Here is a 26,071-nt window from a genome sequence, read left to right as displayed (position 1 = left end):
AATGACTACAGTGACGTTTACATCGATAAATCATGCTTTTAGCATTTTCATAAATGAACACATACCCATGCGGTGATGGTGGTCCACACTTCATCCAATACATGGTAATACGTAATGTTGTTCAGTTAAATTAAAGAAATAAATAAATAACTGACTTGTTTGGTAATAAAATCAGGGTACTAGTCTGCAATCTACCTAAAGGGGGGTGAATGTATGCTGAAATAACAGTGGGGGAGTGTCATGTGTAGGCTGGCATGCCAGGCGTTAAATTTCAGAGGTGAATTGAAACACACACAGCGATGATGCACCTTAGGCACTGACACATTCATTAGCACATAGGCAGATTTGACACTGCCGGAAGATGTAGCGAGGAGCTGCTGTCAAGGTCTCGGGATGCTGCAAGACTGGCACAAACTATGGGCCGGGTGTTCATCGTGTGTCATAGGAGACCTGGCATTGTCTTGTATCCTTTAAAAAAAAAAAAAAAAGAAGATATAGATTATTTATTTTTCTCCATCCTTGTGCTGTAGCAACACCCCGGGTGTCATCATTTGCATGGATTTGACACCCCGATGTCTGGCTTCTTTGTCCTCTCTCCAACTTGTTTTCCCCTTTCCCTCCCTCTCTGTTGATTCCAGTCAACCCCGTTCTCTGTGTGTGCCGCTCCTCTTTCTGCTGATGGTGGCGGTGCCATCCATGCCAATTATGGCAGTCGGGCAGGTGGCTCTTTGCAGGTGGTGGAGGATTAATCCCTGTAAAGACCTCACTTCATTAGGAAATCCGTTTAATGTGGCCAGTTGATTGATAAATCTCCCAGACCTCTCAGAGTCCACAGATTACTGCCAAGTTTGTCTATTATATGCTAGATTGACCTCCATGTCGGACACAGAGAGAGGGAGCAAGAGGGAAGGAGGTATTTTTTTTTCTCCCCGTTCAGTCATTCATGCCGAAGTTAGTTTCTTGGGCTCTTATGGCTTTAACTGAGTTGGAGTTGCTTTTATTATGATAAACACCAGCAGTGTTACTGCTCCCACTTTTAAATATAAACTGACTTTGGATGCTTGTTCATCAAATAGTGTAAAATATATATTAGCAGTGTCTGGGGAAATCCTTGCACCTCCAAAATTGTCTCTTTTGTGGAGACCCTGAAGGCGCATTAAAATTGCATCATCAAAAAGAGCAAGCAATTATCAACCCTTTAGTTTGGTCACTAATTTATGACATCCACATGTATGGATTGATCAATAGAATAGAGTTGGCAAAAACATTTGAATTTTACCAAATTGTGACACAGAAAGCCCGATCCCAGTATATATAAATATGCATTATCTGCGTGTTGTCCTACTTTTGAAACATCGCAGTAAATCTGACAATGATCACAGTGATGAGATTGTCTAAAGACTCAGACCACTCACACTCTACAGACTGTGTTATGCCCATGCATTTAAGATGAACTATTTATTTAAGTCATCACTCTATAATTTTCCATCCCAGTATTATCACAATTACCCTGTGAACTAGGACAGGAGGGAACTACCCCCACCACTTGTGAGTCCTTCCCTGACACCCGTGGGCCCGTCATCTGCTCGGATTTGTCAATCTCTAACACACGACCCCTTAATCAAGCCTGTCAAACACGGATGACAAATGCGTCTCCACATCTCCAAGATACCTACAATATTTAAAGCCCTGGGCGAATGACGAACCAGACAGAATACCCCCACGCTTCAACCCCAACGGCAGACTTAAAGTTCAAACCACATCAGGCCGTATCATTCTCAAATTTTGAAGCAGAATCTGAATTGGACCTGATGGCACTTTGACTTAATGATTGTGACAGAGAATACCCAGTGTCTTTCTCAGGCTTCTACAAGGCAGCGAAGAGAAGTCAAACTACATTTAAGGACATGTTCATCAACTCGTGTTGAAATTCAGACATCAGCATTACCCATGTAACCCACTACGGAGTATGTACACATCACTACTAGGTTTGTAAGGAGCTGAGAGTTGAAGCAATAACACAATGACACAGGTTTAAACGTCCAAAATTGTGAAGTTTTTATGTTAACAAAATACACAAACAATTTACAGCCTGGGTGCAATCCCGTGGGCCAAATAACCACTTACACGATCACAGAGAACTTTCTAGAACTAGCATACCAAGGAAGGAGATTTTCCCCCCTGAAACGTTGAGGTGATAGATGCTTTTTCGATGGCTCTGGGACTTCGAACATGATATTTACATGGGTTAACTTGAATGGATAATTAAATGTTAAGTGGTGTAGGAACCATGTGTGTGTATCTTTTTTCCTTTGTTTTACATTCATACGGGATAAATAAGAGGCCAGTGCACGATCATATTAGCGATGTTAAGCTCTACTGAGATGCCACGGTATCGACTGGTTAGCACGTCCGCCTCACAGTGCAGCGGTGCAGGGTTCGATTCTGGCTCCGGCTTTGCTGTGTGGAGTTTGCATGTTCTCCCCGTGCCTGCGTGGGTTTTCTCCGGATACTCCAGTTTCCTCCCACATTCCAAAAACATGCACCATAGGTTGATTGATCACGCTAAATTGTTCGAAGGTGTGATTGTGAGTGTGAATGGTTGTTCGTCTATGTGTGCCCTGCGATTGGCTGGCAACCAATTCACGGTAGACACTGCCTACTGTCCAAAGACAGTTCTAGCACTCCCGCAACCCTTGTCAGGATAAACGGATTAGAAAATGGATGGAAGGATGAAGCTCGACTGTGTATGGCAGAGCACTACTTCTGGTTTCTTTATAAAATGAACTTCCGGTTATTAAAAGAAAACTTTATTGCCTATTTTCATGGAATTAAATGCAGGGGTGGAGCATGACCGTATTATTTGTATTTACATTAAAACACAAAAACAACTCGGCTATTGACTAGAACCCCTCAGTGTCAATCATGTTAATATATTGCCACCCAACATACATTTTACAACTCGACCATTACACTGACATACTTCCATATATCATAGGTGCTCACACACAAATTTGATCACTCTCATCGAAAAAAAAAAAGAGTAGCTTCAAGATACAATCTGGCTATCAGGCGATCAAATACGCAGTCATTCTTCTTCCTGCTGCCACCAAGCATGTAACTATATTGCTTTGCCTGATGCCTGGAGCCTTGTCAAAATATGACAGAAGATCGCACCTTTTTTTTTCCTAGGGTGAGTGCTTTAATTACAGTTTGGCTTCTGGCCTTACCACATCTGTACAAGTGTCAACCCAAAGTTCATCTGTTCATCATCTTGTGTGTGTGTGTGTGTGTGTGTGTGTGTGTGTGTGTGTGTGTGTGTGTGTGTGTGTGTGTGTGTGTGAGACCATGTTACTGGATGTGTGGATATGTTTTTGTGTATGTGGCTTTAGTGATTCTTCTTCAGACAGACCGGCTGTTGAGGTCACCCCCACCCTTTGTTTTTTTCCCCCCCTCTCTAGATACATCAAGACATGTACTGTCATTACTCATGCTCACGATCACATTTCTTTCACAAAACCTTGCCATCATTCCTTTGATATTTAATATTTTAATTGCTGTTTGGGTCATATATCTTTATGTCCTATACAACAAGAAATGGGTCAGGGAACAAAGAGCAGAGGTTTGCGATAGACTAACTCTCGAAATTAACCATTTATTTCTGTTGCTTTCTTGAACATTCATGTACAGACAGAATTGTTCAATAATACAATTCAGAAGAGGACAATGTAAATAAGTTAGTTTTCTACAATACATCATGTATTACATGATGGTGCAATAATTTTGCCTCAGATTCACTGAATGCTAACATCAGTTTTCTCTTTCAGCTCTTCTCTTGAAATTTTCATTTCCCTTCAACAACCATTGTTTCTTTGTTCATACCCAGAGCTGCAGGTGGCAGCATAGACTCAGAGGACATGAAAGGCCATACTCCATCAAAGACGCTCACACTCTGCTTTGGTGAGCTTTTCAGCAGCCCCTGAAGTACATACTTTTGACCTTTGGATATTTGTTCGCCAGATAAAGTGATACAGTGTGAAGGTCAGTGGCTCGCACTTAGTTTGTCTGTCTCTCTTTGCAAGAGGGTGTCATAATTAGCAAGTGCACAGCCTGTGATTTTTTTTAATGTCCCTAAATGGCCTCGGACAGACTCTATGTTTGTGCTTTGTCACGCGCCACATTTCCGAGGTATGTTTGATGAAGAACCATGAAGAAGCGGCAGGTTTTGATAGTATCGTACAATGTTTTTTTTTTGTTTTTTTTTTTGGTGAGCGACAGTCAGCTGTTTATGGTGTCAAAACAGGGATGAAGGGTGAAGGTATTTTGGCCGCAGGGACATTTGTTTTTACACTGATTTACCAGCCGTAGAGCTTTGCATCTTATTATTTTAACTATTGTTTAACCAATCCTGGGAGACTTAGGTTGTGTCTGACTTATCTTTTCAAGGTTTCCCAAGGATTTGTAATGTTATCAGTATGTGAAGACGTGAATCTAAATCAAAGAAACTTCATATCTCTTTGAGTATATATTCTTCTGCACTGTTAGACCAAATATACTTTCAGCGGCTCGGTAACATATCCATATCCGGTATCTGCATTGTCATACACATTGAATATTACTGTGATTCTCTACACCGATCACTGTTTGGTTATTAGTCTTTTGGTTAGATTGCTACGAGGCTATTATATACAGTAGTATAACCTCTCATTCAGCTCTCTGGAGCAGGAGCTGGGACACAGTGGCTGCTGAGTGAGAGCCATCATCCTGCTGAAAAGGCATGTTCAAAGATTCCCCTCCACTTTGTAAGAACAGGAGAACAGACCTTGCGTGTTAAGCACGAAGGTGGCTTGGGAAATTGAAATGGACACATTAGTATGAAATTAGAATTACATTTAGAACAAATTTAGATGATAACATATAATATTAAAAATTAGTGTGCATGTTACATGGGCTAATGGTAAATGGAGTTTACTAATATAGCACTTTTATCTACGCCATCATGGTGCCCAAAGCACTTCACAGCTGCTGCCATGCAGGGAACCACCAGGGCGACTGGGAGCACATTAGGCTTCAGTGTTTTGCCCAAGGACACTTCAATAGCAGAAAGTTGTAGCGGGGATTTGAACTGGTCAACGTTTGGTCCCTGGAGGAACAATTCTGCCATCTGAGTCACAGCCACCTTTTGTATTTAATTATGACTGTGAATATAATTTGTTTTTTCTTAGAAACGATTGTTACCATTATAAACTCGTAAATTCAGTTAAAAAATGCAGGAAATGCAGTGTGGTATGTCTTTGCCATTCTTACACACACACACACACACACACACACACACACACGTATAGAAATGATCACATTATGAAATGCTCAGATGCTTGCTGTATTTGTTCAAAAGTGATTAATGATACAGATAAATAGGAAATGTGTCTGAAAACTATTTCCCCCCAACTTTATGGGCAATAGTGGAAATAAAATCTGTTAATGTGGGACAAGGTCAAAAATCCCTTTCTCTCTGTGTAAAACAGTTTGTTCCACTCCAATACAACCAAAAGACACTCATTAACTTCTTTTAACTCTTCTAAATTTGCATTGTATGAACTAGTCAATCAGTATAACACATAAAACGTAAGAATGTAAGATTGCCAAATTTCAACAGTGAACGTGTATCTGTGCTGGAGGCAGAAAGAAATGAGTGTGGTCAAACAAAACCACCCAACTCCATTGTGTTTTTACATCTCATACAGACGCATGCACTCACACACACTTCCTCGAGATAAGCACAAGTTGACTAGTGAGCTTGAGATGGCTTCATCAATTACTTTTATGTCCTGCTTTTCACCTTAATGGCCTCTGCATATTCACCATGGGACCGAGAGTGCTTTCTCGGGGAGAGGACACACACGCACACATGCACACAAACACATGCACTGTCAAAGGTGACTGAGTTAGATTTATGGCCTGGGACCATCACCTGTGACTTAGCGTCTGTGAAATTAGTCACAAATAGCATATTAGGGCAGCTAATCAGGCACGTCTTGGCACTTGGCTTTCTTTATGTCCTCATAAACGAGAGAGCCTATGGGTGCCCTCAGGCCTTGGCGTGAATGATCATCTTGACCTCCAATGAACCAGACACCACACAGAGAAAAGCAGGGGCTGAATGGAAGCAATGTGTATGTGCACAGAATTGGGCTTCGATACACTGAGGCAGATGACAATGTTCGATCAAGAAGCCATGACCTTATGTTTTATCGCAATCCATGATAATGCCAATAAACGTTCATAAAGAGGATGGTGATGTTAGGAACTGTCACAAATTAAGATGAAAAACTAAGTCTTCAGGCTACATTTTTGTCCCTAGGGTAAGTCTTGCAGGAAGCACGGTCTAAATCCACGCAGAGGCAGGCTTAACCCAGATTTGGTATTTTTGCAGACCAATGTAAGGTGCCTCAGCATGGCACAATCAAAAAAGGAAGTTTTGCATCGTTGTGCTGTTACAGTTAGCCGACTTAATTCACCACCAGTTCGAAGCGTCACCCCTCATTCTCTTTAAATGCCTGGTGTGAGTGGCAAAGAATGCCGTAATTTTCGGATAGAATGCACCTGATTATAAGCCGCAACCACTACATTTTTAAAGGAAAAACCATTTTGTAAACACACAAGCCGCACCTGTCTATAAGCCGCAGGTGCCCATATTGTAACATGAGATATTTGCAAAGAAAGATGGCCCACAGAAAGAAGTTTCAACGTTTAATATCGTACCTTAACTGTTCTTTCCACGTAATGCCTGAATGCTGCACTCACACGGCTGGTTAAAAAAGAAAAAAAAAAAGGCACCGTTCCCTGTCGAGTGATGCTGTGTTTTAAAATGAAAATAATCCTCGCTTGCCGCGACACTAGGTCAACAATTACTTCATTAGGCTTTCTACCATCCATGCTTTCGTGCCAACTTTCACGACAATGTCTTTAGGGAGGTTTTCTTTTGGCATATATAACCAGATGAACAATACTATGACTGTGGTAGTGAATACTGCCTCGTTTAATAAATGGAGCACTGTCACTTTTAAAGGAGCGTTGGATAATCTCGTGAGACTTGGACCCCGAAGTCGCGAGACGAACGCTGAGCTGTGCTTAATCAGACCTGATGTATCTGCAATCGGCATTGTAACCATGTAATATATCATAAATATCAAAAATAAATATAAAATATCAAATATCATAACCCTGATGACTAAAATGTCGTCTATTTGTTAGTCCCATTTGACATATCTCAGTCTTTTATTTTATTAATGCTGTACATTTTCTATGTTCAGTCGAAGATAAAGCCTTCATAAAAATATTTTTGTGTTCGGTCCAGTCTGTCATAGACCCAGGCACACAGCTTTCGGATTGCAGTCCAGCTCAAAACACAGGTGAAGTGCGCCGTCTCATGGCCGGTTGTTTTCACTGTGACACATGATAGCGTCTCATTGTTACCTTTTCTGCTCGAGCGCTGGAAATATCTTTAAACAGGCCGCATCATTAAATAAGCCGCAGGGTTGAAAGCGTGTGACAAAAGTAGCGGCTTATAGTCCGGAAATTACGGTAAAATGATTTGCGGCAAGTTGAGGCATGTAAGGTACATTCATAAAGAACGGCAAGCAGAACCTCCAAGTGATAGCTGTGCTGTGGCCAGTAGGATTACTTTATAAACATCCATCCATCCATTATCTGAGCTGTTTATCCTCGTGACGGTCACGGGCATGCTGCAGCCTATCCCAGCTGTCTCCGGACAATAGGCGGTATACACAGTCAATTGGTCGCCAGCCAATCGCAGGCTTTAAAAATATATCATGATGATAATGGTAATAATGCATTCAATGGACTGATTTCTGCAATGATTCACAGAGTTTGATGCTTTCTGTTGTCATATTTACTCGCTTGGAATCTGTCTGCTTTGTTCAAATTCACCAAAATCACTGCACAAACCCTCCTTGCACAAATACTTTGACATGGTTCCAGCAGGCGTAAAGTTTAGTCTACTTTCAGCCACCAAATTGTCAAGAGCGCGAGTCATATGTCCTTGGTGCGCAAGAACGGCATTGAGGCAAAAATCCAGATATGACAGTTTTTATGTTCAACCAGCGGCTGGGCTGCATACTAATATACTGTCAACTGTACTATACATAAATGACAAATTGTTATTTAAAGCTATAAACTGAATTTAGTTTGTTTCAAATGTGCATTTTTTTTTCTCCATTTTTTTTTCGCTTTTTTTTTTTTCTTTTTTTCATCCAAGTGGCACGAGTCCCATGGTATCTCCTGACGAGCAGGTGAACTGTTGGACACTGAAATCTCTGGCACCAGCAAGAAACCTCTCATAACCTCATGAAATAGTAAAGCAAGCTCTTGTTCCCAGTCGCAAGTCTGTCAAATGAACAGGAGAGGTCACAAGGGTTGATAAATGCATTAAAGGATAGAATGGTGGGAGGAAGGAGAGGAAATGTTGAGGGACTAGAGGAGGAACTCACACATCTCTCATATGCTGTGTGCCCTACTGAAGCAATAGCATGTTTTCATATCAGCAATCTGGTGTGATGATTTAGTCACTGCCTGAGGAGAGCTCAGCTATTTTGCCCTTCATTGACTTAGTACGGCCTCACTTAAATTAGTCTTTATTTAAAGTAGCTCTCTCAATCGCCTCCCAGCGCTGTCTCCTCCCCTCAATCTCTCGCTTTTGTGATTTTTCCATTGAGGATATGAATTTGAAATTTCAATCAGAGAGTTATTAAATATTGATGGGTCTTCGAAGTCGTTAACGAGGTCTTGGCAAGGACAGGGGAATGGTCCCTTCTGTTCGTTGGTCGCCACTTTGCTGCAGCTTAGCCACCTTGAGGGATCCAGCCAGGTCAGAGGTCACTGTACCCAACCGTAATCTCCTGACTTCTATGAAATCCTTTAATGTCACACCAATGCTATTCTCTTTGACATCAGCTTTTAACTGGCTCTCATCACACATACTATATGCAAAAAAAAAAAAATTCACAAAACTTTCAAATTATACATTATGTAGAGCAGCCTTTATCCTCCGTTTGAGTTGTGTCAGTTATAATGAGAGTACTTGTGTGTGATTTGATATGATAATAGACATCTTTAACTGGGTCTCCGTGGACCTCCTGTGTGTCACGACTGATCACTTCTAAAGGAATAAGTGCCTCCGGGCCACCATGGAGCACAGCAGTGCTCAGATGGTTCAATACACTTTACTATAAAACCAAGATGAGACACCTTTTTTCTATTACTGCTGCTGCTGCTGGAAAGAAACTACTGCCATCTAGTCAAATGTTATGTGCTCGAGATGTGATCATACATACTATTCAAGTTTTAATTTGGTGAGAGGCACAGTCTCTGTTTTGCAGGTGAGACATATTACAACTGACTGCTGGCAACGAGAGTGAGAACGCAATCTCATGCAACTCAATATTTCCCATTGAAAGTAATGGAAATAGAAATGACCTATACCAGGTTCTACCATGAAAAGAAATTTATTGTCAAAGCAATGTTATTTAATAATATTTTTAACATTCTTTTGGATACGCATAAAAGTTAACCACTGTTACTCATATATGTAATAAAAACAAAACAAACAAAACACTCTCTCCAGATGACAAAGGTCAAAGGACCAGTACAAGAATGTGAGCACAAATGTGCCTTATGCAACAATTTTTTTCTTGATTCCTTATCGACAATGTAAATGTTTTTTTTGTCCACAACCTATATATCACGACATACACAAACATGATTTCCAAACCACTCTCAGACAAGAAGAAGTGTACATTATGGTTCATATTTAAACTGTGTGCCAAACATGTTTGCCTCTGTCGGTCTTCAGGTAACTTGAATTGGATATTTGTTATTTTCCTCATAATTTTCTTCACCTAGTCCCTTGTAGGCGAGTCAGTCTTCTGGATTAAGTGTCAGACAAAGCCATGAAAACTGAAACATCTGCTCGCTAAATACATGTATGACAATATTTCCAACTCTTGAGTGTATGACTTCAGGGATGTTAGACTAGAGACAGTGATGCCTCGTAAAGGCATAGTTAGTAGTGGAATGTGCGAGGAAACCGGAATACCCGGACAAAACCCACACAGGCACGGGGAGAACATGCATACTCTACACAGGAAGGCCGGATCCGGAATCAAATCCTGCACCTCTGCACTGTGAGGCGGGCGTGCTATACAGTCGACTACCATTCCGCCCATTACGGAAAATCGTTTATCGCGGGGGTTACGTTCCAAAAAGAACCAGTGATAGGTGAAATCCGTGAAGTAGTGAGCTTTATTTTTTACAGTTATTATACAATACTGAACTATGTATACAATGAAACCAAAGACCAAAATATGTTTTCAGGCCCAAGCAAAAAAAATCCGTGAAACAGCAAAGCCGCGGAAGGTGAACTGCGTTAGAGCGAGGATCACTGTATGTGTGTGTGTGTATCTTATATATATATATATATATATATATATATTTGGGGATTGGGATATATAGAAGTATAGAATTATCTTAATCATAATATTTCAACCACTGGTGATTCTCATCATTATGCTATCTTCTAATTATATAGTGCTCTGTTGTTCACTGGGAAATGGCAACAACATCTCCTTTTCAAAATGGTGCACTCCGTTATGTTGAACAGTGCATGTGAGTGCGTGTTTATTGATTCATTCATAAATATGCCTTGAGTACTAAAGCTTGGAACCGGGAGTGTCGTCGATGTCAGTAATGGTAATGCAATCAAAAGCATAACAGGGATAGCCTATTTCTGCACTTAGATTCTTGGCAGTGGTTTGATCAAGACAGAATAAGCTTGTGACTTTTCAATTCCAGCCATAATTTGTTTCAATATTACATCTCTAGAGTAGAGCAAGTGATGGAATTTTTCCTATCCTCTGCTGTCGCAGTGGGGAAGCTGACGATATACCATAATAGGTTATCACCAACCATATCTTTTGCAAAATAGAAACCCAACACATGTACATCTGTGGCCTGGTGTCACTGCCTTAAATATACATCAGAAATGCATTAAATTTGCTGATTGCTATTCTTTTCTTACAGCGTGTCAAGCCCAAAATTTATTTTTGCTTTGTGGCCGCCCGATTACTTGGAATTGCTCGCGGTCTCTCTGACATTGATGGATTTGAAGAACGTGACAACGTTACATTTATTCTCTGAGTGCATATGCAGTTCATGTTAGTGTGTGCGGGTTCATGTGACTGGGTGATGTAGCGTTGTTTTCTTTTAGATTGTCTTATTTTCCATCAGTGAGAGTTGACCTTTTTTTTTTATACTACATACAATTTACTGAACTGCCAACACTGCTCTAACACTGATCAGCTCACCATGTGCTCCTCTTTCTAACAAGCAATGCAGCAGACTGAGAGTAAGATGTCTGGGATTATTTTTCCATAGTTTTTTCTTGGTGGATAAATTCCAGTCCTGGCTCATTCAAATTCATAAATTGCTGGTTTCAGCACAGAACTGATCTGATGCTGCACTGGATTTTATTAATTGACCCGCTGTTTCTTACAGAGATTGATGAATAGAGAGGATGAGACAAACTTACCAGCTGAAAACAGGCTGTCCATTTATTATCTTGTACATCCTTGTGATCAATACGTTTCTTTGGCAACCACAAGCTGGTGCAGCGGTTAAAAAATGTCATACCTTCAATTGGAACACCTGACGTGGCAAGGGAAAGTTTTTACTTACCATGAATGTCACCAATTATCCAATTATTTGATATGCCACCTAAGATCATACACACAGGTTCTGCTCCTACACAGTCTTTGTACATTAAAGAAAATAAAGGAAAAGGGGAAGATGTGCATGGACAATCCAAAGTGCACGTCAATTTATCCTTGCTACAAATATTTTGTCACAGATAAGGTGATTTGAAGCAACATTTATCCTGCACAACGGACTGAGAAATGTAATTGAATGAATTGTCTAAACAACAGAGGCTATTGACCTCCGTAGGGTGGGATGAGGAGTGAGCACACACATGTGACTGTCTATAAATTTAAGTCATGGACATGCCCGTCCTCTTCCATCGGGGGCTCTGACATGCCCCTCGGATTGATGTCCTCCCTGCCCATTTGTCTGTTTTACACTCTTTAGTGTCTCTGCGCTCCGCTAGACCTGCAGCCCTTTGCCTTGATTGGGTATTGACAACAAATCAAATGGCTGTAATATATGGTGATGTGTGCCAGTGTCCCAGCAAGACAAGATAGTCGTACGGTTGGCTCCGTTGGTTTACATGTGTTCTCTGTGAATGTCAGAGAGGATCCATATTGATTCCACAGGACAAAGAGTCATTCTTTTTCTGGTAGCCAATACATAGTTAGTCAAAGGTGTGCTACAATGAGGACGGTTAAGGAGTGTAGAATTAAGACACACTTGACATGTGGGGAAAGACATTGGGTGAAGAGGGCTTTTAGACTGTGAATCTGGTTAATGTCTTGCCTTCTGATTGTTTGCTTTGAAAGTAACGTGTGCATCTAAAAAGTTTTTTTTTTACTGACCCTCAGGCCTCCTCAGTAAATGAAGACAACAGTAAGCACCCCTTCGTCTCTTTCTCTCTGTCTCTCTCACACACACACGCGCGCGCGCACACATATGCGCGGAGATGGACAGACAGACAGACAGACACACACACACACACACACACACACACACACACACATACACACACACACACACACACACACACACACTCTGACCGAGCATCTTTGAAATGGGTTTTGTATTGATTTTTGTAACTACCCTGTTAGATGACGTTGTGCCTTAGCGTGTCATTTCTAGATGGCCCAGCCCCGAGCAGGTCATTGAGGTGCTAACTGTCATTTGGAGGGACAGAAAAGCAATCATAGCTTTTTCATTACTTACTGTTTTCCCTCCCCTCCCCCCTGCCTTTTCACTCTGTTTTTAGCCCCAGTCGTGGGATCGTCTGACATATTACGGCTTCTGTGATTTAACTGCACTCTTAAATTAAGTGCGGGAATATCAAGCTGTAGCTTTGAAAAAAAAATAAACTCTTGTGTCAATAGATCAAATACCCTGGAGGTCAAAGCTATGAACTTGTAGTGGCACACTCATGAATTTCTAACTTGTACTGCCTTGTTGTGTTTCAGGTGTACACAGGAAAATGTGCTTGTGGCTGGAAAGGAGCTGTTCATGTAGCAGTTGAACTGTATATTTACAGCTCCTATTCAAATGCAATATCATATTGGGAATATCAAAACACATTCTCTCAGGAGGAAGTCACAATTACTTATTTTGAAAATTCTAAGAGATGCTGGGTTTGTCACTGGAAATGTTGCTAAATCGTGTGACATTTGAAATAAAAGCACTTTACACAACTTCATTTGAGGTTTGAACTGTCGGTACGGCTGGAGTCGTGATTATAGTAATGACTGTGGTGTGGCAAAGCAGCATCGGTTAAGGTTAGGCAACTAAAACTAGAAGCCAAGTTTTATTGTAAGTCAAGCTTACAATAAGCAATTAGCAAAACCAAAACCAATGGAAGCGTAAATGCAGGAGAGCTGAATGAATTGTAGCCTTTGTGAGCAAACACCATAATTAACCCGTCATGCATTTGCCTTTTCAGACATTGTGCTGATTTTACAGCATTTCGAGAAACCAGAGGCATGCTTGTATGTGTAACACGCACGGCACATTAAATGCTTTTGTAATCATCTGAAATAATCATGTAACTTAGTCTTGACCTTTGAGAGCACAAACACAGAAATGACAGCAACCCGAAATAAATCTTTCTAATGAGTCAAACTGTTATCATAAGTGTCAGAAATCTGTAAGTGATTGTGATTGATAATGTAACAAAAGTAGGACAAGATGACCTACAGACTATGATGTGTTTGAGCTCCAGATGAATCGGGGGCTTCACTTGACGCCCTCTGACTTTGTATGAGATTAGCAGTTTCATGTGGAGGAGTAATAAGTGGGCTTTCTGACATTGTTGTTACGCAGTTCTTTGAATGGGCACCGTCTGAAACAAAGACAATGCCCAAAGGAGGACGTGATCACACACATGCTACTGATTTCATCACACTATGCGAACTTAATCACGTGGTGCCTTTTGATTCCGGTGCCAGAAGAAATCAGGATGATATCACCACTACCTGAAGGAAATATTTGGGAAGTAGGCCAAGAGAAAAATGTTATTATTCCATCCGTTTTCTATCTGGCCTATACTCATTAAGGCCATGACAGGACACTGATAAACACACAACTATTCACACTCACAGTTATAATTTGGAGTCTTCAATGAACCCAACATGCATTGTTTTCTGAAAGGTTGTTGAAGTATCCGGAGTAACCTTTGGTCAATGTCCTTGACTGAGGTGTCCTTCTAAAAACTAGACGGTTTAAGCCAACCGGGGAACCATAGCTGAATGACAGTACTCATGTTCTCCACCACACATGTCGCCAGACTTATAGGAAGTAGAAAAACAACCATTTCAAATCTCCTTAGAAATGCTAAGGGATGGTCTTGTGGTAATCTTGTTTCTAACAAAAGGCTCGTTCACCCTGTCGTGACAAATAGTATTGCTTGCAGTACTTTTTTTTTTTTTTTTTTACTGAAAAGTTTTGGAATATCAGGTATCAATGTGCCATTGCTGGTTCTGTCAGAGATATAATTCGGTGTTGCCTAGAAATTATGGGTCCCAGTCATTTTAAGCCTGTTTCTTTTCAGGAAATATCAAATGAGTCTTGGTGTCATGATTGACAGTTCTTTTAAACTCCCGGTAGATAAGCAAATCAGTACACTGGTAAAAGCAAGATTCTTTCTGCTGTGGCTGAATGCGAAAGTAAAATCACATCGCATGTTTAGGGGTGGTCGACAAGTTAGCACGTCTGCCTCACATTGCAGAGGTCCAGGGTTTGATTCCAGCTCCAGCCTTCCTGTGTGAAGTTTGCATGTTCTCCCCGTGCCTGTGTGAATTTTCCCCTGATACTCCGGTTTCCTCCCACATGCCAAAACCATGCATGGCAGGTTAAGAGAACACTCCAAATTATCCCGAGTTGTGATTGTGAGTACGAAAGGTTGTTCGTCTCTGTGTGCCCTGCGATTGTCTGGCAACCAGTTCAGGGTGTCCAACACCTACTGCTCAAAGACAGCTGGGATAGGCTCCAGCATGCCCGTGACCCTTGTGAGAATAAGCCAATTGGAAAATGGATGGATGGACGGATGTTTCTTATTGTTTTTCATATGTATTTTTCTCTTTCACCTTTGTGTTTCTTCATCGTGTTATATTTTATTATGTACAGCACTTTGGGCATTGTTTACTGTGTTTAAATGTGTTATATAAATAAACACTGACCTTGAGTTTGACCTTGACCCACACTTGCTCTGTGTGTCGATATCATTTAGGTTAACAACATAGTATCCTTTGAGTGAGTTCGCCTCCAGGTGTACGACTGTATCAGAGCAACATTTGAAAGCTGTGATTTTAATGCCCATTTCAAATTGTTTTCTTATTGATTCCTCAATTATGTCGCGAACATCTGTGGGAATGCAAGGGATGAAGAACAACTATGTTGGAAATCTTCCCGACACTACCCACCAGCTATGACACTGGCTTTCTCACTGACTGATTCTACGCTACCATAAGTCCATTGTAATTGCAGTCCCCCCCCCCTTCCCCCCTCCCCACATGCACACACACCAAAGTAAGGCATTGCCAGAGTATGAACATTTTAAAATATCAAATGCACAATTGAAAACAGAGTATTTACTATTGACTGTAGCCACTGTTAAAACATCCTTTAATGTTGGGAACACACACACACACACACACACACACACACACACAGACATACACATTCTCCTCAAGTCCACTTGCCACCCAACTTGTCCATCATGCCCCTGTGCTTTTTTTTTTCTTCCTGTGAAGGTGTTGGGCTGTTATCAGCAAGACCACTGCACGGATGGCTGCCCTAATTGAGAATAATGAGGGTCACATTGAACATATGGTCGGTGTTGTGTCCCCACCACCCCCACTTCTTTCCTTTCTCCTTCTCTCACTGTGTCCATGTCTCCACAAGACAAAAGGTTCACTCTAACTTTGCCATGGCTAAGCAAGAATCAGTGTGGCAAGAGCAAAAAAAAAAAAAAAAAAGGACATTGACTTACTTTTTTTTCTTCTGACAAGTTAGTCTCCAGGCAAGTAGTGACCAGCCCATCTGTGTATGGAAGGCCAGCTAAAATCAGGGCTGGCAGTTGGCATATCTGCTTTACATTTGTGAGGTTCAAATCCCAGCTCTGGTCTTTCTGTGTAGAGTTTGCATATTCTCCATGTGCTTGCGTGGGTTCTTGGTGTCAGTGCTGCGATTACAAGTCAATTTCAGGAACTACCGGTGTGTTTAATGTTTACAAAAGTGGATATGTGATATGGTTTGATTTCAGAATAAATCCTAGTACCTTTCCAAAACACTTATTATTCTTTGCCAATTTATAATACAGTACTGTAGCTTCAACAGTCGGCTAATCTGCAACGTCTCATGTTCTCTTTAACCCTTTTTTATTCAAAGAGGTGCTTTTTATAACTATGTCATTAATTCTATGCATTGGATGATGGATCAATTTTTATGGACTATGTGGTCAAAAGACAATTTAGATCTGTCAAAAAATAAATCAATAAATAATTCGGATGAGATGCATTAAAGATACGACAACAAAATGTGTTGCAGATTTTCATAAAATAGCTTTGCATGAAATCTTCCAGGTCCCCGGATCTCAGCCACACTGATTAGATTTAGATGCACTAGTAAAGGTTTATGAGATCACTAGCAAACTGTGAAATGATTTGCTGGCATCTCAGATTGTCATGTAATTTCCTTAGGAGACTGGATTTATGGCTATCTGTGACCCAGTTACAGTGTTGTTATGCCGCATAGCCCCTGGTTGCAGGAGCGGGTCTCCTGTTTCATGTAGAGACAGGTGTAGTCTCATGATATGAGTAGCAGGTGGATGCATAGTTGACGTATGCCTTAATGTACTGAGCAAGTAGACTTTACATAATGACACAGCTGCACTATTTTTTTCCCTCATTCCTTGTAATGTGAGATTTACCACACATGGACAACATGCACGCCAGGTTCTCCAAAATGTCAAGTGAACAATTTACCCTAAGTTTCGGAGACATTCTTTGGATTCCGGATGGCAAAACGGCCAGTTAAATTTGTCACGGCTGTTAATCAGAGTTGACTCAACTTGAAGTTAAAAATGCTCTCAATTTTGCTCTCAATCGTTGTGTTATTTATTTTTCGGTCAAGTTATTACAATCAAAATTGGTCGGTCACAAAGCCAAACATAAATCTAGCCTTTGTGTCAGAAGATAAATGTTGATGCTCTATCCATACAATATTGTTTCTATACATTATGGTTGTATTGAGAAAATTTTGTCTTCCTTTATTTGACTGTTGAAATATAAATGTCCATACAGGTCCCCCGACCAGAACTGGAGCCAGCCACTGACATTTCTCCACTTTGAAAACACAATGAAATCTGAATATTGCCTCAGTTGAGCAGATGCCCGTGGGGAAATAATCCAGGGTCTCTGAATAGTCCCTAATTGAATTGTCTTTTACTAAATAGAGTTTGCTCTAATGCATACTCTCATCGGTGAATATGACAGCCGGCTATGGTTCTCATATCTGCCTAAAAGAGCCCCCAGTTCCAAGAGCTATTAACTGTATTACCCAAACCAATATCCCTGCCTAAGCTCATTACCCCGAACCCATTGTGTATTTTTGTCACTACATCTTTACTCAAAATTCAAATCAGCCTTTGATGGATGCTTAACAAGACTGCACCTTTATCACGTATTCTGCTGACCTTCAACAAATTGCTCTGCAAGTTTGCAGCCATTAAAATGATAGAAATGTTTTTGTTCACACATGATTCAGAGCGTACGGAAGAGTGTGTCGACTGTGTTTTTATTCACGCCACGCTGAGAGGGTCTAACCTTCATATGAACCCCTGCCATATGTCAGTTTCTGTGAGGTGCAATATTCGGGAATACACATTGCTCAAACTGGCCTTTTATAAGACAGTTTGGCCATTTAGCCAAAGTTGAAAAACAAACAAGTGTCCACTGACTCACAAATAAATGAAGGTTTTGCAGGCGCGCCGGGACAAAGAACAGTACCTGTTTTGTTTACTCTAGATAATATATGAGTCTTGGAAATTGAAAAAAAGAAAAGATACATCTTTGGTTAAATAATGACTAAGCAATAAAAGATTGCATTTACAACTGTGACTTTCGAGAATAGTGTTGGTGTCCTTTATTGCAATATGGACAGGTTTTTATCCAGTTCCAGCAGATTTTCTGCAGAAACGCCATTCTATTAGTCTGTATTTCTTAGTTAGCTGTGGATAGATGTTGTCCACTTTTTATGAGAGGGAGAGCCAATGTCTTATCATGACTAATGCTCCCCAAGATAAGTAGATGAGTTAGTATCTCCCTCTGACTGAACACTGGAAAAGACAGATGGAGAGGTATCACCTTTATATCATTATTTATGCCGAAAAGTGATCTCAGGATGCATAACAGAAGGATACATTGTATATTTGCACACTTACAGATAACGTCACCATTGGTGTCAGACGCCACAATTATCCAGCCAGTGCTACAAGGATAAGTGGATTGAGGGGCTAATACCAGAGATGCTGGCATGTACTACACAATCCATTAGAGTACAACACTCCCAAAGTAGCCATTCTGTAAAGTAAAAAAAGATACATATAATAATAATGAGCTTCTTAACCATACCGCCACCTGAATTTCTGTCATGTTGCGGTTGGCTTGTTTGTTTATCAAGGACAGATCTATATTTCACTTTTTAATTGAATTACTTCGATTCAGACTAAAAGCCCTCTGCCTAATAACGTACCAATTACAGTACAGCAAAGACCAACGCAGAGTAAATATGAATATGATTTTATAATTTATTGTTTTAAATACAGGGACCGGGCATGGCTCACTTGACACCGCTTGATTAATAACCAGTGCTTCAGTCTTAAAGCGGGAATTAAGGCGGGCAAGTTTCAGATATTCACAAAGGAGTTAAAATGTAATTTGTCAGAAGAAGCTGGTACTCTTGACATCGCTAGATAAACAAGTGAATCAAGACTGAGACATACGTACGGAAGAGTACTACATACATACGCTCCAGTTTACGGAAGAGGATTAGGGCCAATGAAAAGAAAAAAAAAAGGTTGGCAAGATTCTCACTTTAAAGTCAGAATTCTGACTTTAATCTCAGAATTCTGACTTTAAAGTCAGAATTCCGACTTTAAAGTCAGAATTCTGACTTTAATCTCAGAATTCTGACTTTAAAGTGAGAATTCTGACTTTAATCTCAGAATTCTGACTTTAATCTCAGAATTCTGACTTTAAAGTCGGAATTCTGACTTTAATCTCAGAATTCTGACTTTAAAGTCAGAATTCTGACTTTGTGACGTTCGTGGAGCTATGAATTGTGTGGGATTCCTGTGAGCTCCCTCGTCGTCCGACTCCCCAGGAGTCGAGCCCTCCACAACCTGTACACTCCTACCCTGCTTGGCCCATACACGATGGATCTGCATAGCAGCCTCGCGCTCAGACGCCAAGTCCAGGTCCTGCTGGGCCAGGTGTGCCCGTAGCTGCCTGATCTCAAACTACAGCACAAGGATGAACGGATGGGATTCCAAATGAGGAGAAGATGAAAATGATGTGGGGTGGGGGGCGGCAGGAGGGTGTAAAAGATGATATTAATATAGTGGAGGATAGTAAGGGATCTGGACCAATATACTGAATCAAATTTGTTTAATTTAGTTAGGCGATTAAGAAAATAATAGCTTAGCTAAGTATACTTGACCATTTTTACTGATTGTTTTTTTTTAATTGAGAAATTATTTTTATGCATAAACGCGTGGAGGATAAGGACAGCGTAGTTTTTTTGGGGAACAGAATGACTCTGTCTATGAGGCGTTGCTGCCCCCTTCTGACAATAGATTGATAAACACTTCATAAAATAAATGGCAAGGATACACACGCGCACACTACGGAAGAGGATTAGGGCCAATGAAAGTCAGAATTCTGACTTTAAAGTCGGAATTCTGACTTTAAAGTCAGAATTCTGAGATTAAAGTCAGAATTCTGACTTTAAAGTCGGAATTCTGAGATTAAAGTGAGAATTCTGAGATTAAAGTCAGAATTCTCACTTTAAAGTCAGAATTCTGAGATTAAAGTCAGAATTCTGACTTTAAAGTCGGAATTCTGACTTTAAAGTCAGAATTCTGAGATTAAAGTCAGAATTCTGACTTTCAAGTGAGAATCTTGCCAACCTTTTTTTTTTTTTTTTCATTGGCCCTACATACGCTCCAGTTGAAGGCATTGGTCATTATGAATGAATGGATTGCTCAAGTCAAGTAGAAATATTTGTGGTCGGCTTTGTGATTACCTTATGGCAATCTATTTCAAGCACTCAGCTTAATGATGCCTGTGCATTTGCATTTTTTTTTGGGGGGGGGGTCATTTCTACGTATCTGCATTTAGAATCCATATGGTAATGATCCTCACGTTCTCATATTATTAATGGAGTTGGGCTTTGCAGCTTGTCCAAATCTAGTAACATATGTTATTTCAAAGACTCATTGATTCATTTTGTCCGTGGATGAATTATTGTCAGAATGCAAAGTGTGTAATGTGGCTACTTAACTAATGACCTGTCTGCAGTGAACTCCTCACTGGTCACTCATAAACACAACAGTGGGAACCAAACAGATTGTTCAAGCTCAATTAGATGTCACGCATATCTTTTGCTTGCTCAAGCAGTCGGGGATTTTTAATAAACAAGATATTCTTATTCCTACTTTAGATTTGTGGTTAAGAATCGTATTATAGGTTAACCCTTTCATTTACATAATTGCACTCGAAGGTATCATTGTGATACAATTTCCTACACATTTTAAGTACATTGGCTTACACATATCATGAATATTGCTGAACTGTGGTTGTTTTCAATTACAGTCATTAAGTCAGTGGGATTTTTGCCCAGGATATTTACAATGATACTGCTTGCCCTTCCCTGTCTCTTTAACATCACAAGTTATTTAACATTATAAGTTAACAAGTTATCCACGCTTGTCCAATACAAGAGCTCCATCTTGTATTCATATCCAACCATTATTATGGTATTATTATTATAACCTGATAACATGATAAACTAACTGTCCACTGTAGTAACCACTGTCCCTGAAAGAGTTAATTACTCTAAAAATGTTTGTTGTTGTGGTTGTAGTTTATGGAGCGCAAGTGTACTGCGTCATACTGAGAGTTGGTGCTCATATTTTTGGCTGTTTCATGTAACCAAATGTGTATCATACATATCAAGTACCAGTAACCAAAATATAAGACACACTAACAAACTAAAGCCCACTTAACGTAATTGAAACCAAAAACCTTCTGTTTCTTCAGACTGGTTTTACATATGAAACATCATGAAACGTCAAGTTTATTCTTCCTGAAACATAGCACGATCATCATAGAACTTTGAAAGACTTTGTCAGCGAGCTCGGTCTAAAACCTGTGACTCTGAACAGGGTAAGCAGTTTAGAAAATGAACAATCACATGACAATTGATGAATAGTGTCCTGATAGCTGCACTTCGAATGTAAATTGTAAAATGTGATGATTTGTTGAAAAGCTGGAAGTTCTGAACGGATGCTTATGGCTGGATTTATACCTCAGGCCGAACTCCTTATAGCTGATTTGTATTCCTACGTCCACTTGTTTCATGAATCTCTATTCAATTTCCTTGTGTTTACATTTGATGTCCTCTTGAAACAACCCACATTCGGAACCAGTCACCCTTCACTAAATGTGAATACTTTTTTATTTTTTCATGCAACCCTCGCAGCATGGATCACACTCATTGTTTCTCTTGACCTTGTTGTCTGACCTCATAGGCTCATCTCTTAAATTCAACACCTAATGGATATCACACGAGTCCTTAACAACCTGCCCAAGGTTACGGTGGAAGAATTATCATGCACATAACCATTATTTTGATTCCGGAGCTTGAAGCATTGTTGTGGTTAGCAGTTGAGAGTGAGATGTTTGACCTTGTTTAGACCCGTGAATCTAATCTTGTCGTCCATCATCCAGTCAATTATTTGTTATTTGTGTTCTGATCAACTGCTCGAGGTGATGACTCCTGTCCCTGGGTTTTCCAGCAGTCAATTTCAGCTTTCTCAATTGGGACAAAGCTGTTGCCTTCAGCTCTGTTACCTTGCTGCTAATAGATACACCCGTTGTCCTTCGAGAACAGTGGACTGGCCAGTATTGACATAATCCTTCATGAACTGTATAAAACATTTAACCAGATTGCGGAAAAGGTCACTAATTCACATTAATATGCCCTTCTATGAGGCAGCATGGTGGGTGAGTGGTAAGCATCTGTCCGCCTCACAGTTATGAGGGGTTTTGGGTTTGAATCTCAGCTCAGGCCTTCCTGTGTGGAGTTTGCATGCTCTCAATTGTGATTGCTTGGGGTTTTTTTTGCTTTAGCGCAGGGGTGTCAAACTCATTTTTGTCACGGGCCGGATTTTAGTTACTTTCCCTCGGAAGGCCGTTATGAATGAAACCATATAAAGAAATCAAGAAGAACAGTTCATTCACCTATTGTTTGAGTGACTGTCATGAGGGGTTTGGCAACGTGAAAATGCTTACAATATGTCAGAAATTTACTACACATGAAAATTTGGAATCTTGGTAGAGATTTTCGCAAGCATCATGAAAGTTGACATCTTTGATTTGCTTTTGCGGGCCACAAAAAATAATGTGGTGGGCCGGATCTGGCACCCGGGCCTTGAGTTTGACACACATGGGTTAGAGTTTCTTTATATTCTATTCAGATAAGTTGATTCCTGTTTGATAGCATTTTCTTTTTTATTTTCATTACAAAAACCTTTCAAACATACCAGTGCAGAATTGTACTTGACTTCTATTCTTTGCTCACATTTTGCAATCCGACACACTGATCAACTCTCAGTTTCATGAAGTGCTTTCCCAAATAGTTGATGGGTGATGGGGGAAACAAAGCCTTAGAAGAGAATATTCCACTGAATCACCGTTACACTCGGGTGCAAGAAAGAACAAGTTAAACAAATGCTCAAGTTGAGTTTGGTTTTCTTTTTTTTTTCTTTTTTTATTCCTCTCTGCTGTGCCCCAACTGCCTCTCAGCATCTCGTCTGTCACAGTGACGAGGCATAATGGGCCTGAGAAGATCAACCCATCTAAAGAGGGATTTGGAACCTTTCACCTCCAATAAATCCAGGCTGGGGGGAAGCTCTGTAGTTCATAAATGTGCAGAAGCAGTGTTAAAACCCTACCTACTCTCAACAATCTCACGGAAACCGATTTCTCTTAGAGTTCAAATAAAATGAACTACTGCATTCGAATGACACTCAACAGTAAGTCTATTTGGTGAAAGTGAATGAACTCTAAGATTAGTTTAAACAAGACACATATTGGATAGTTTGTCAGTCTAATCGGATGGGCTATGATAAACCCCTCTCCGAACAGAATTGGAAATATCCATTCAGGCGACAGAAAACCTATCGGCATGAAAGCCGAACAACATTAGCAGAATTTGATTGTTGCTGGGACCTACATGTGATGTGATGCGGCGTTATGAAAGATTGATCGGCTTGTTTGCTTGAGATAATTACACGTGGTTAGTCCAAAGCATTTGACTGCATAGCGCCTTACTTGGACCATCTCAATATTATAACTGCTTGCACAATATAATGATATCCAATGCGATCAAATAATCTGGTAAAAAGCTGGCTTTAGATTGACACTTTCAGTCAGTATTCATCTCTTGAATTGAATATTGTAGAAGTGGTCATAATGTGTGTTGTGTGGAATCTTGTTTCCATGGATTTTTCTTTTTTTTTTTGTTTCTGATCATGATTATTGCTGATACATCATTTTTGGTCTTTGGACATGTGTATTGAATGCCACTGCACCTAATTGTTCGGTGCTGGGCAATAATTTATTGGTTAAAGTGTCAGTTATTTTTCGGGTAAATCAAAATATGTTTGGGCTCATCATCGCCTCAGTTTTCATCACTCATGTAAAATTCTCAGTTCAATCCTCAATTCATCATCACATTCATCCTCTTTACAATAAAGGTAAATGTGCACCATGTCTTCCAAAATTTAGAAAACAACTTTCCTTGCTTGAAGTTGTGACCACACACACATTTAAATGTTTAAAAAAAAAAAGTACAAATCCCCCCTTTCTACATGATGTAGAAGCACAGGGACGTTTCTGTATGCGATTTGATTAAAGGCAAAGAAGCCACACTTCTGATGATCATTAATCACAACATACTAATTACCGAGGAGTTCTTTCATGTTCAGTTCAAATGTTAGAAAATGAACTCCCTTGTCATTTGCTGGGATCTTCAAGGCAAGGGACAAACAAACACTAATAAGGTCTGTCCCTTTCAAAGAGGCCGAACATCATAAGCACACATCACAGTATCTCACTAGGTGAAAGGACCATCTTAACTGTAAATAAATTAAGCCAGAATATGCTTAATTATTTTGTTGCCTGTCCTCGGTGAACATGGCTTCTTTAAGTATTGACACGGTTTGGACTGAAGGAAAAACACGACGTAGACGAGTGGAACAAAATCACAAAGTCGACGACCGTACTAAACATAATGTAATGCATATTTGATGGAGTGTTTCACTGATATCTGGATAAATATGATATTCCCTTCTCTGATGCAATCGCCTCTGAAAATACATCAATGAAATAAGCCCTGATTTGTTGGCTCCATTTGGCAGATAGCCAAAGGCAACGAAGAAACATAAGCAAAGGCCATAATGTTGTTTAGCAGGACTTAATCAAATAAGAAATGACAAACAACGCTGTCTGATTCACAAAATTACATTGAACAGTACTGTAAAATTGTCTTTATTGTTTGTTGGACTTTCTCCTGGGTGGTTGGGACCTTTTGGGGAGCAGAAAAGTGCTTGATAGCCTGAAGCGCCCTTGGTTTTTGATCATCTCAAGATGAAGATTAAATAAGTAGCTATAGCTGGTTTGTTAAGGAGTGGGAGTAGAAAAGTAATCGTGAAAAAAAATAAAACATGTTGGGTTTTTTTTCTTCTATTATTCTAAATGGTTATCAATGTTGTGGTCCACGTCCCAATTTGAGAGTATTCAGTTTCGTCCACTGAAAGATGAATCATTTCCCTTTGGGTGTTGTCCGCACATCTTGTGTTTTTAAAAGACTAACATCATTAGGTGGCACAATGTGAAGAACATAAGATTTAGACTTGCCGCTAACACAATGACAGCCCGCCATTTGTACGAGCAACAATAGTGGTCTCTCCGCAATATCAAATTTTAGAATCAGGAGTTTATGAGCAAGGCTTTCACTGAGCAAAAGGACCTCGGGGCCCTATAGCCCGTAGAAAGACAATTACTTGTATAGGTATTATTGTGTGATGGACTCTTTTTGTTGGTGGCCTGTAAAACACACCGATGATATTTATTTTTGATTGGCTTTTGCCACAGTTCACAGGGCAAATGTCATTTCTTTCTTGTCATGATGATGTTTACATACAGTTAGCAATGAAGTCATCTCTTCATGAAGTAGCCATTTTTTTTTTTTTTTATTCTTTGAGTACAAAATGTAATTCAATTGGTTTATGTCCAATTCCCTTCAGAAAGTATCTAACAAGCAATGCATATAGTTTTAAGAGGAGTTTATTGCAATCATCTTTTTTGTTTTATTCCAACTGGGTGTATAATTTCAAGTGTCAACCAATCTGAATAGCTATACAGTAATCATTATCCATAATACTGAGATAACAAATGGCAGCACATAAAGAGCAAGATGTTTTAATGCATTCTGGAGGAAGTTCAAGGTGGAGACACGGAGCATATGGAGGCAATAAGAAAACCAAACAGCTGAAACCAATGACAGACATCTTGACCATCAC

The 26,071-nt window shown here is 40.0% G+C and overlaps 1 long non-coding RNA gene across 1 annotated transcript; it reads left to right on the top strand.

Moving 5' to 3' along the window:
• The first annotated feature begins 5,466 nt into the window (after positions 1–5,466).
• On the top strand, positions 5,467–19,552 carry LOC109521871 (uncharacterized). The gene is made up of 3 exons (XR_002169449.1): positions 5,467–5,477; positions 12,037–12,045; positions 19,490–19,552. It is a non-coding gene; the product is annotated as an uncharacterized LOC109521871 (long non-coding RNA).
• Positions 19,553–26,071: the final 6,519 nt, after the last annotated feature.

This window comes from Hippocampus comes, unplaced genomic scaffold (genome assembly GCF_001891065.2).
Source record: "Hippocampus comes isolate QL1 unplaced genomic scaffold, H_comes_QL1_v1.1 scaffold135, whole genome shotgun sequence".
Classification (NCBI taxonomy): domain Eukaryota; kingdom Metazoa; phylum Chordata; class Actinopteri; order Syngnathiformes; family Syngnathidae; genus Hippocampus; species Hippocampus comes.
This window is presented reverse-complemented; position numbering and strand designations above follow the sequence as displayed.